General features: G+C 40.9%; 1 long non-coding RNA gene across 1 annotated transcript; it reads right to left on the bottom strand.

Annotated features, from left to right (window-relative positions):
- Nucleotides 1–7,267: 7,267 nt before the first annotated feature.
- LOC105861689 (uncharacterized) lies at nt 7,268–13,296 on the bottom strand. The gene is made up of 3 exons (XR_001149655.2): nt 12,695–13,296; nt 11,128–11,233; nt 7,268–7,693 (listed from the first exon to the last, which is right to left on the bottom strand). It is a non-coding gene; the product is annotated as an uncharacterized LOC105861689 (long non-coding RNA).
- Between the last annotated feature and the right edge of the window lie 47 nt (nt 13,297–13,343).

The following is a 13,343-nucleotide window of genomic DNA, read 5'->3' as shown; positions in this document are numbered from 1 at the left end:
GTTCACAAAAGCAACCAGTTATGTATGCACATTAATACACACATCCTCAGCTTGGCCAACATAGTGAGACCCTGTCTCTACAAAAAAATTTTTTTAATTAGGCAGGCATGTGTGGTGGCACGCACCTGTAGTCCCAGCTATGCAGGAGGCTGAGGCAGGAAGATCATTTGAGACCAGGAGTTCAAGGCTGCAGTGAGCTATGATCACTGCACTATACTCTAGCCTGGATGACAGAGTAAGACCCTATCTCTAAAAATAAATTTAAAATATATAAAAAAACCATATGCACATATGCACATAATATGCACATTTTAAATAAAAATGACAGCATACTATAGACCTTGTGCCACTTTATTTTTTCACACAACAACATATCTTAGAGATGGGTTTTTTATCAGTATCAATAAAGCTGCATTATTCTTTTAAACGACTGCATAGTGTTACATCCATAGGCATGCTGCAATTAATATAACCAACCTGTCCCCTACTGACATTTAGTTGTTCTGCAGTCTTTGCTGTAGGTATATTACTTTTCAAATTAGAAAAAATATGCATTGACTTTTTTTTAGTTATATATCACTAAAAGAAAAAATTGAATTAAATTCATTTTAATTCCTTGATTCACTTATGCAAAATAGTAAGACTAATTTTTACAAAGAACTCTTCATTGTTTCTGAGCTTTTTTCCTCTATGTTGTAGTAATATAGCATTTGATGGTCAAAAAACACGTTTTTGGAGGAAAAAAGACTTGACCGTGGCAGTCGCCACTCTCTCACTTATTAGCTTTGCAAGCTTGGATAAATTATCTAGGTTTTCTGTGCCTCCATTTCTTTGTCTATGAAATGAGGCTGAAAAATCTTAATCTATTATAATGAGTAGAGATAATCTTGGGAAAATATGGAGCACATAGTGCATGGTCAGTAAAGGTGAATGTTTTTATTATTGGAGTTTTCTGTATGTGTGGATGTGTCTGTATAAGTGCAACAAATTATTAACTTGTAGGTTGTTTTTCCATCACTCACCACTCACTGTGCATCTCAGCCACCTTTGGCACTCTTGAGAAATACAAATTTCTTTCAATATTAAGCTAAGCAAAGGATATTAAAGACAAAAATACACCATTTAAAGGTGATGTAGTCCCCAGGCAAAGAAAGGTATCCTCTCTGCTAATAACAATCATTTGTTCTCATTGTGCTTCAGGGATTTCTGGGGCTACCCAAGAATCTCTTGGGGTATCTGTGAAGTCAAAACTATTTGCAAAGTAACCTAAGATGTAATTTGCCTTTTTCACGCTCATCCTCTCAGGAGTGCACAGTGGGGTTTCCCAAAGGCTACATGATGTGTAATATCACCACAGATCTAGTGCAGAAGCAGATATCAGAATCCAGCCGTCTTCTATTAAGCCAGACTTTAAAGAGATATGCAAAAATGTAAAGCAGTCCCTCCCTTTCTCCCTGTTTATTGTTTGTTTGGGAAAATAAAAAAATGTTATTAATGTTAACATGTAATGGGTTTGTTATTACTTAAATGAATTAATACATTTTTTAAATTCTTAGTCTTAATTTCTATTTCACTAAGTAATAATAAATATAATCCATAGAAATAAAAGCTCTTTAAGGTTCACGATAATTTGTAAAGGGAATCCAAAAATTTGAGAGTCAATTAACTAATATAGTTAATTGACATTTGATTATAATGCTAGTTAAATTTGGACAATAGCATTACTCAAGAAAGGCAAAGAAAAAAGGGGGGGGGGCACTTATGATGGAAAGTTAAATTTTGTATGATATTTAAACTTGATTCTTTAATTCAGCCAGCCAGCAAATAGTTCATGAGCGCCTGTGCATGGTCAGGCATTACTCTAGGAGCTGGGAGAAGATACACAAGATGCCATCTTCATGGAACACAGCTTTTAGATGGAGGAGGCAGATAGTAAACATGTAACCAGCTCTATGAACAAATTTCAATGACCCTATTTGTTTTTTTTTTTTTTTTGAGACAGAGTCTCGCTTTGTTGCCCAGGCTAGAGTGAGTGCCGTGGCGTCAGCCTAGCTCACAGCAACCTCAAACTCCTGGGCTCGAGTGATCCTTCTGCCTCAGCCTCCCGGGTAGCTGGGACTACAGGCATGTGCCACCATGCCCGGCTAATTTTTTATATATATATCAGTTGGCCAATTAATTTCTTTCTATTTATAGTAGAGACGGGGTCTCGCTCTTGCTCAGGCTGGTTTTGAACTCCTGACCTTGAGCAATCTGCCCGCCTCGGCCTCCCAAGAGCTAGGATTACAGGCGTGAGCCACAGCGCCCGGCCCCTATTTGTTTTTTTATAATCCTTTCCCTCCCATGTTTTAGATTTTCAGGTAAGTAGAGCACGATGACCAGAACCCTATAACTTTTAAATAACTAATTGACCTTTTTGAATTGTTTCCCAGAAATGATGGAATTTCTGTAAGACAAAAAAGTTGAGATTCCAAAGGCCGAAGGCTGAAGGCTGGTGAGTAGGATTCCCAATGCCAAGATTCCCCATCCCTCAGTAACTTGCCCCATGCACATAGACCTACATTAATTTCCCCTTGTTAATTTCAAGACAACCTGCCCCTATGCATGTAGCCTCTCTTTACAAAGCCCCATATCCTCTGTTAGTTGAGGCTGCTTCTCCTGTTCTCCTGACAGATATCTTTCATATTAACATTTCCTTTCTTCCTTGGCAAACCTCATTGTCTCTGTGCCACAAGCAAATAGACCTGGACCAAAACCCCCTTGCAGTTTGGATAACAAACACATAAACAAAGAAATAAACAAGATAATTTCAGGTTGTGATAACTGTTTCGAAGGAAATATATAGGCTAATGTGATAAAAATGTCTTTGAGTGGAAGAAATTGGGCTATGTGGCCATGAGAAATTTTACAGTTCACTTCAAAATGACTTAAGAGCATATACTATGTTCATGGATTGCAAGAATAGAAGAAAGGAAAATTAAGAGCCTACCTTGAAAATAGTCCATGCATAAAATGGTACAAAATGAATGATTCCCATTTTCATGTGGGATAAATCTTTTCCTAAAGAACCATGCTCTTACTATTCCCTGGGAGTCACTGAAGCAAGATTCTTTCAAAGCCCAGGAGAAAGAGATCCCATCAGTAATGCCAACAAATGTGTGTGTTGATGTTCCCTGGGATGAAAGTCAGAGGCATACAGAGCATTCCAGAAAGTAAGACAAGGGTCGCCTACAGACAAGAGGTTGACTTAAGCCCCCATGTGTAGAAACAGGTCCCCAGAGAGGAAGTGGAGAGAGAAGAGTTGAGAGCCTAGGAATGAGCCACTTTAAATATTTTGAGATATGTCTTATCTGCTTGATATTCTTCCTAACAGTTCGTAAATAGTCTCTGGAACTGAACTTTCATAAAAAATTAGAAGTCCACCAAAGTACATTTCTGACCTCAGAGAAATAATGAAAAAGTCTGATCTGCATGCACTTTAGATGTTCAGCCGTGAAAGCATTCAGTCATGTTTTTGGAAAGCAAACCAGCTTTTAATTCCTTGTGCGTATTTGCAATCAATAAGGAAAATAGGAGATCATGGATATAATAGGTACCAAAATAAACTGGCGTATTCAGCTTGAGCCAATGAGCATCCACCAGTTCACATTTCCATTTATAACAGAGGTTCTCACTCATCAGCAATGTGTGATTTAGAGCTGCTGCAGCCAGCTCAGCTCACAAGTCAGCCTCTTTTCTGATAGTGTTCCTAAAATTAAAGGAATACTCAAAACGTCAAACCAGGACATTTCATTCCTGTTCTTCACCAACTAACACATTTTCCATTACATGTTACTTCCTCTCACAGCTTCAGCTACTACATCTTCCCCAGTGACTCTCAGAGCTCTCTCTCAAGCCCATATATCTACCCTTAGCCCCAGACACAGATATCAACTGCCTCCAAGACATGCCCTCTTTGATGTCACACAGGAAACTTCACAATCGAAGGGACCAAGCTTTCAGTCCCCAAAGTATTTATCTTTCTGTGTCATTTGTGTGATTGGCCTCTCCAAGCTAACAAGATCCTGCATAGTAGAGATCCCCAGGCTGAAGCTAAGCTTGGATGCAATCATGTCCCAGTGTAGCCAAAGAACTGGTGGTTAGGAAAACAAAAGATAAGATTGGAAAGAACAGATATATGAAAAAATGCTCAATGTCACTAATCATCAAGGAAATGCAAATTAAAACCACAATGAGATATCACCTTACTCTTGTTAGAATGTTTTTTTTTTTTTTTTTTTTTTTTGAGACAGAGTTTTGCCCAGGCTAGAGTGAGTACCGTGGCGTCAGCCTAGCTCACAGCAACCTCAAACTCCTGAGCTCAAGCAATCCTGCTACCTCAGCCTCCCGAGTAGCTGGGACTACAGGCATGCACCACCATGCCCAGCTAATTTTTTTCCTATATATGTTAGTTGGCCAATTAATTTCTATTTATAGTAGAGATGGGGTCTCACTCTTGCTCAGGCTGGTTTTGAACTCCTGACCTTGAGCAATCCTCCGGCCTCAGCCTCCCAGAGTGCGAGGATTACAGGAATGAGCCACCGCGTCTGGCCTGTTAGAATGGCTTTTATTAAGAAGTCCAAAAAAATAGATGCTGGCATGGATGCATAGAGAAAGGAATGCTTATACACTGTTGGTGGGACTGTAAATTAGTACAACCCCTATAGAAAACAGTATCGAGCTTTCTCAAAAAACTGAAAGTAGACCTACCATTCGATCCAGCAATCCCACTACTGGTTATCTACCCAAAGGAAAAAAATAATTTAATCAAAAAGACACCTGTAATCAAATGTTGCTTGCAGCACAATTCACAATTGCCAAGATCTGGAATCAACCCAAGTGCCCATCAATTCATGAGTGAATTAACAAAATGTGGTACATGTATAAAAAAGGATGAATTAAAACCTTTTGCAGCAATTTGGAAGGAATTAGAGACCATTATCCTAAGTGAAGTATCTCAAGAATGGTAAAACAAATACCACATGTACTCCCTAATAAATTGGAACTAACTAATGGGCACACAAGTGCAGAGAGGGAAGTAAAAATCATTGGATATCAAGCAGGGAGGAGGAGGAGGAGGGGAGGGGCAAAAACTCACCTAATGGGTACAATGAACATTGTTGAGGTGATGGGGACATTTAGGGGCCTGACTCAAGCTATGTAACAAAAACATTTGTACCCCCTTAATATTTTGAAATTTAAAAAAAAGAAGAAGAAGAACAGGCTAGAGAGGGAAACCAGGAGTCTGCTTTGGATATTGATTCTTTGACATGACCCTATGAATTCCCATTTGAGCTTCATGAAGAGAGTTCTTTGTCAAAGTTCAGTAAGTTCCAATATGATACAAGGCTTTGTTGGCCAAGTGTCAAAAATATGACCCACAATGGGCAGAGAGACCTTGAGAATATAGTATGGCTTTGACTCAGCGAGGACGCTGGGAGACTCAGCACTACTAGGTTTGTAATTTGCAGGCATCACATAAAACTTTGGTGTTCTTTACACCCACAAGGATGGCTACGGTAACTTGGAAAACAAAAACGCAAATAGAAAATTGTTATGGGAATGTAAAATGATTCATCCACTGTGTAAAATGGTTTGCATTTCCTCAAAAAGTTAAACATAGAATTACCATATGACCCAGCAATGCTACTCCTAGGATTCCAGAGAATTCTTAAGAGAACGAAAACAGGTACCCAAATGAGTACATGTACACACATGTTCAGAATATTCACAACAGCCAAAAGGTGTAAAGCATCTAAATGTCCATCAGCTGATGAATGAATAAAGTTGTGGTATACACATTCAATGGAATATTATTAATCTTTAAAAGAGAAATGAAATACTGATATATGCTACCACATGGATGAACCTTGAAATATCATGTTAAGGGAAAGGAGCCCGACACAAAAGGTCACATATTGTATGATTCCATGTACATGAAATATCCAGAATAGGAAAAATTCACAGAAACAGAAAGCAGATGGGTAGTTGTCACAGGGTGGGGGAGGAGGGATGGACAGTAACTGCGTAATGGATCTGGGGTTTTCTTTTGGAGTGATAGAAATGTTTTGGAACTAGGTAGAGGTGATAGTTGCACAACATTGTGCATGCACTAAATGCCACTGGATTATTCATTTTAAAATGGTTAATTTTATGTAAATTTCAATGCTGTAGAAAAGTGCTCAATGTAATTCTCCACATTGGCATAGATAGAAGAAAATATAAACGATCATTTCCACAAAAGCAGAAAGAGGTATTGAAAATAAAACTTCAGTGCTGTCCCCGCGGACACCAGCAGGTGGCAGTAAGGAGGCACCACTGTCAAGAGCCCCCAGCAGCAGGAGCAAGCCTTCCTTCTGTAAGGCAGGTCTCTGAATGTATCTATCAGGCACTGCCAGGGACTCCCAGGAATTACTGGGAAGGGCTTTGAAGGGAGCTGAATGCCCCATAGAAGGCAGAGGAAAGAGCCAGTGAAATCTGGGTAACTGGTAACACAGCCCTGTTTGCACTTAGAAGTCAGGGAGGCCTGAGGAAACCCAAGTTAACACTGACAACCACTCTCTGTGCAGACCTACCTCTCCTCATTCTCTCATCAATAGGCCACTGAGTCCTACAGACTCTACCTCCATTCCCCAGCTAGCACCTGAGTCCAGGTCTCCGACTTGGACTGACACACCCGCACCTCACCTGGCCTCTGCCTCTACTTACCCATCCCTCTCATGCAGCAGCAAGGAGCCTGCAAAGATGCAAGTGTGATTTTGTGGCTTGCCATCGCTTACACTCTCGCTACAACTCAAGCGAGCTGAGAAAATACTCTGTTCTGCCTAGAACCAATCTTGTCTTTCACCAGACATCTGTGCTTTGCCTGAAAAAGTCCAAGGAGGCCCCTGGCAGAAGGGAAGGGTATTGAGCCCTCATCAACCCAAGAGAGCCTACAGCACAAATATTCAGCCAAAAACATTAGCAGCATGAGGGACCAGAGAGACAAGAGGCAATTTATAAAAGTAATACACAGTTCCTATTTTTTAAATAGCCCTCACCCTTTTTATTTATAATGCACTGTTTTCCTGTTGGTACACAAAGCATTTTAGGTGGGCTGCAATGTCTCAGCTTTTACACCTACAGGATTTTATAGTAGGAAGTAATCATTTCATCCAGTTGTTCTTAGACTTTGTTCTAGGAAACTCTGGTTCTGATTAACACCCAAAGGTAGAGTACAAGAGGAACGAACCTTGCCAATGTTGGTTTTATTAGCCTATTGCGGCAAGAGGGTGTGCATACCAAATGAACTATGCAACGACTCAGTAAGAGGCTGTGGGAAACGGCTTTTTGCAGGGTTTGTGTTAAGTGATTCTAAGGTGGGAAGGGTAGGAGAAACAGGAATCAGGTCAGCGTGGATGTGTCACAAAGCAGGGTGGTTTAATCGTTGGGTATCTCAGAAATCTTGGTTCAGGAAGTGGAGGAATGGAGTGGGTGTGGAGAACGAGTTGATAAGAAAGAATTAGTCACTCAATGTCAGTAACCTTGCAGCTGTGTTGAGGCCTTGGTTTAAATACTGGTTTTGGTCGGCCTTGCGCTGGCCTTGTTAATAACTGTCCCGAATGTCGCAGTCCGCTCAGCAGAGCTCATTTCCACTTGAAGTCAGTGGGAGTTCCTGGAAAAAAGGGACCTACTTTTAAATGAGCCTGGAAAATACTTGTTACACAATTTTAAATAAAAATAATACTGGGGTTTCTGGAGCTTTTAACATGCTAAAGTGAATTGTGAATATCCCAAGACACCTTCAATTTCTTTTCAACACAGCTGCCTGGGTGAGTCTCTTCCAACGTAAGTCAGAACTCCCAGTGGTTTCTCACGTCCCCAGCCCAGCCTCCATACAATCTGTCTGCCCTCTTTCCCTTCTTCTCTCTACTCCGTTGCCTGTCCCGCCTCCTTGCTGTTCCATGAGCACTTGTGTCCCCAGGGTCCCAAACGCTCTTCCCCAAGCAACTGCATAACTTGCTCCCTTCTCTCTCAGGTCTTTGTTCAGATGGAAACTTCCAGTGAGGCCTTCCCTGATCACCTTGTGCAAAATCTATCCTCCACCCACCCCCAACACTCCCAAACACCCTTTCGCTGCTTTATTTTTCTTCTTAGCACTTATCACCATCTAGATGCATTTTATTTTTCTTGTGTATGGTCTCTCTGCCCAGGTGGGTGGGGGTTTTTTATTTATTTCATCTAGTGGCATATCCCTAGTACCTGGAACTGTGGCCGGCACAAAATAGGCCCATGATAGAAATGTGTTGAATGAATGGATACCCAAACCCCTTCCAAACTTCTTCTCCTACAAAGAAAGTGGTGAGGGAGGCCTCTATGTTTTCCATTTATAGACAGTAAAGAGGTTTCGGAAGGATACATGAGGGGGGCCCAGGGACTCTTTATTGCAGGGCTCTAGGACCAACCATCCATACCTTACCACCCAAACCCATTTTTCCAAGGTCCACCCAACCACCCTGGAATTAAATACTGCACACCACTAGATGGCAATGTTTACCACGATTCTTGAGCTTCTTATACACTACCCCCTCCCTATTCCCTGCTCCCTGCTTCCACAAGCCTTTGAAATCACCTTCTTCCCAGAAGTAATAAATTCTGAGGAATGGCTACCACTCCCTACACCATCTCTAGACTACAAAGAAGCCTGAAGTCAAATGACACCACTTGCCAACTAGCCCATGCCTGGGTGCAGGCTAACCCTTTGCTTAGGAGCCAACAATGGTTTTCAGTATTTCTATCTAGTAGCACCCTTGGCAAAGCACTGGTCCTCTTTGAAAAGCTGTAGGACTCCACATGCCCCACACCCCACCCCTTCTATTTGCCCTGTGGCCCACTTGGCACAATCCTGTCTCTTTACCTCTTGCCCGTCTGTCCCTTTATAGGATAAAGCACAGGTTGAGATGCCAATTCTATTTCTAGCCTTTAGCCAAAGCAGTCTGAGAGGCAGCATGGAATGGAGACCCAGTGGTAGGGACTGAGCACAAACGACATCTCCATCACAAACTGTCCTAGGACCCTAGGCAAACCTAGTCAACATCTCTCAACTTGGGTTTATGCAGCTGTGTGATGAGGATAAAAACTCCTGGACCAGACAGATGTGGTCAGCCTTAAATGAGAAGATATATGAGACTCCAAAGGAAGCTTTCTACAAAGCTTTGTTTTCCATTTCCAGATATCACCTGTAATTATACTCCAAAACTTAAATCAGGGTGATTGGCTGACCTGCTGAACCTGTCTCTGTATTCCTGGCCAGTCTGAAAATGTCTCAGTGAACAAAAACTCTGTGATTGAACTTCTCTACATTGTCTTGGGTAACAGACTCAAGGTACGTCAGCAAACGCACATGTAGAAAGCTACTGTCTTCATGAATGAGCATTCAAGCACATCAGCAAGTATTTATTGAGAACCTGAAATTTGCATGGGTGTTTTAGAAAGATTATTCCGGAAGCAAAAATATGACAGATGAGGGGAAAGAAAAAATATAAAGACACCAAGTCACTCTTTAGTGAAATACCATTGTTTCTGACCCTTCAGAGAAAATATATGTCAATGAATATTAGAATGGTCATTGGTTTTTGTTCCCTGCCTCTCCCTTTTTAATCAATAAATCCAGAAATAATGGTTCCATTTTAGGAGCAAGGGCACATAATGGGGATTGTTCACTGTAGCCAGGCTATTCCACACAGACTGTGCCTATAAGTAGAAACAAAAAAGCTCAATTGTGCCTGTGGCCCAGCCATACCTCGGGCTAAGGACTCCCTGTTTCCTAATCACATCTCCTTTCCCAGAAATCACCCTACAACCCAGCCCTCCCTTTCCACCCTAGAACCATCTGGCTGACTTGACTCCTTGAGCTTCCTTCACATAGTGATACATCACCCTTCCCTCTCTCCCACCTCCATTGTCCTGAAGCCCTTCTTCCTTTACCCTTTCTCAAAGTGCTACCAGACACTGGTCCATTACAGTTCAACTCTTTCTCAGTTCACCTTCTGAGTGTTGAGACATCAGAAGAGAAAAAAGGAGATTATTTCCTGTGACTTGGCTTTATAAAAATAGCATGGATTTTATAAAAAGAAGAACAGGACAGGACTGGTGTTTGTTCACCTAGTAGTTACTCTAATTATAGACGGTGGGGTGTCATGAACAACCATATTGGGTGACAGGCTGGTTGCATCAGACAGGATGTCTCATTTCCAACTTCCCCTGTTAATGCCCTGCACATGTCCTAATCAGCATTTTAAAATTACAACCTGGTCATTACACAAATAGGAAGTTTTCCTATTAGCTGAGTTGTGGCCTGCAATTTAGTATTACCAAAGATGTTTTTAATTCCCGGAGCCCAGCTTTATTCTCCCAGATTTTGCTGATTTACTATTTTCAGAGAAATAACGGACATTTAGGAGTTTCACCTGGAAGAAGGAGGCAAAAGCTGAAATCTTGTTCCCATTACAGAAGAGTATTGTGTCCCACGTCCCCCACGCCCTGCCCCCATATCCTTTGCTGTTGTTATTTAGTAGTAAAATTGCTGTTGCAGGAACATGGAAGAATTAAAGATACCACAAGCCCAACATTCAAATCAAGCATGTCCTCTCTCACGGAACTCAGAACTAGAACTTAAAAAAAGAAAAATCAGTCTGAAGTTAAATGAATTCAGTACCTCTGAATGTATTTATAACCTTGTCCTTGTCTTTTTATACCTAATGGACTTCTGGGAATTTTCTTTGAGGGCGGAGCCCCTCAATGCAGCTGCTTATGCTTCTAACAGAAATCACAAACTGGCCATTCACAAACCACAGCCAGCCAGCTGATGTATTTAGTTTGGCCCATATGGTATTTTTTGAAAATAAAAATTAGTTGTCAACATCTTAAAAATTCACATAAAAATACAGATTTATATAAAATAGATATAGATTTATATACAAATACAGATTTACATATTGCCTTGGGATAATAATGTCAGATGAGGCAGCCCTGGGATATTATTGCCACGTGAGTGGTGGGGCCATGGACCATTAACCCAGTAGGACACACATAAGCAGGATCACTCACAGGAAGGGTGAGGCTGGGAAAGTGACCAGTTTTCTTCCATGCCAAGATGTCTAGATCTGAACCCCAATTCCAGGGAGCATTCGGTTCTGCTGCTACCGCAACATGTCTGAAACAAAATATATCTTCCTAAATACCTGCCCAAAGATCTAGTTTCTAAATGCAGCACAATAGGCTTCCCTCTTCTTCTTCTTTTTTTTTTTTTTTTTTGTTTCTGGCTACAATAGGAAGCAGAGGCTTCCCTCTTCCTAACCGTGAAACCAGCTTTGACTCTGCCCTCTTCTTCCCCATCCCTCCCCCTTCACCATCAGTCGCCAAGCCCTGCCATTTAGTCCCTCAAGATTCTACTGAGTAACAAGGTGGCCAGCAGCCACATGAGCACTTCAATGTGGCTCATGAGAACTGAGATATGCTGTAAGCAAAAAACACACCTGACTTTTAAATACTTATGTCTAAAAAAAATGTAAATTAACAGATTAATAATTTTATATTGATTATCTTTATATTGAATAAGTTTGACATATTAGATTAAATAAAACACATTATTCAAATTAATTTGCCCATTTGTTTTTAACTTTTTAAATTTATCTCCTAAAACTTTTAAAATTACATATGGAGCGCACATTTGTGGCTCATATCATCTATTAGACAGCACTGCTTCAAAACATCTCTTGGATTTGTCCTAGCTTTTCTGGCATCAGTTCCACCATGTTAGCCTAGTCTTTCCTTTCCCTTCACTCCCAGAATTTCACATTAGTCCCCTAAAGACTTTAAGGCCTTTCTCCACTTCTAATTTATTCTATACACCCTGGCCAAATTATCTGCCTAAGACATTGCTTTATCATGAAACACTCCAGCTCAAAAACTAACATTAGCTACCAGCTCTACTCCATAAAGTCCAAACTCTTAATAACAAACTGGTAACAGCTTCCACTTTAAAAACCTCACTGTGCATTTCATGCAATTCTCCCAACAACCTTGCACTTAGGACGCCAGACTCTTGGTTTTCTAAATAAAGCAGAAAAGACTGCAACATTTGACTGAGATGGGGGGGAGAAGGGAAAGCACCTTTGATCCAAAAGGTTACAAAGATGATGCAGTTAAAGCATCTAAATAGCAGTTCTTTTCATTTCCAGTGGTTTATACAACACCTCACAATCGGCTTAACAGCAATCAACATCTGTGCATCTTGGAACTGAGCTATTTTTTTACATTAGTGGAGAGAAAAAATAATAGAGTTGAGAAAAGAAACTGTTACATTTGCATCTCAGAAAACCCAAACCGGAAATTCAATCAGAAAAGTTTAAGTGAAATACTGCTCTTTGCTCATCCATTCCAGATCCAAGGTTTAAAAATACACACATAGCTTTGTCACCAACTAGGTAAATGTGAATTATGCCGATTTGAAATGCTGTTGGATAACAATAATTAAAATATCATGTCATCTCAAAATTCGAAAAGACATTAACTAAAAATTCATCAGGCATTACATAAATCCAAAGATAGAAGAGCTCCTGATTCATACACTGTGTTGATGATAATTCTACGTGGCAATATGTACAGTACTTACCTTGGGAAAGGGGATCTTTTATCAATATTTATCCCTATGTAAGTTTTGAATCGTGCCACGTCTTCAATATTTTACCTTTTTCATAAACGTCACCGTACTGTACACATTTTCTTTCATTTTCTCAGCTACAGATCACACAGGTCTTGCCAAATACAGTTTAGCAGGGTCGTTCAGTGCACAGGTCTTGAAAGCAGACAAATATTCATTCTATCATTTACCATTATTATATTTTAGACAAATTGTGTTGCCGGACAGTGCTTCCACTGCCTCTTCTGTAAATTGGACACAATTATATTTTTCACACTTTAGTTAATACGGTGCTTGGCTTGAGATAAGAGTTCTCAACCGCCTGGCAATGGATAACTTCCTATCTGGCTGTAGCAGCCCCATTTTAGGAACTTTTCTCAAAGCCGCTTGAGGACTCCACAAAAGGGTGGGGCTTTGGCGTCTAACGCCCTCTACTAAACTCTGTGAGAGACACACACTGCCCGGGTTTGGGTGGAGTAGGAGCTAGCGCGTCGGTCTGTCCCCTAGCGGAGGCCAGACGCAGACGCCGGACTGCAACCTGCACACTGCGCCCCAGCCGCGCCCATTCTCCCCTTCTCCCCCTCGGCGGGTCGGCTCCGGCTATGAAAACACCACCTCGTGG

The sequence above is a fragment of the Microcebus murinus genome, chromosome 18, assembly GCF_040939455.1.
Source record: "Microcebus murinus isolate Inina chromosome 18, M.murinus_Inina_mat1.0, whole genome shotgun sequence".
Lineage (NCBI taxonomy): Eukaryota > Metazoa > Chordata > Mammalia > Primates > Cheirogaleidae > Microcebus > Microcebus murinus.
This window is presented reverse-complemented; position numbering and strand designations above follow the sequence as displayed.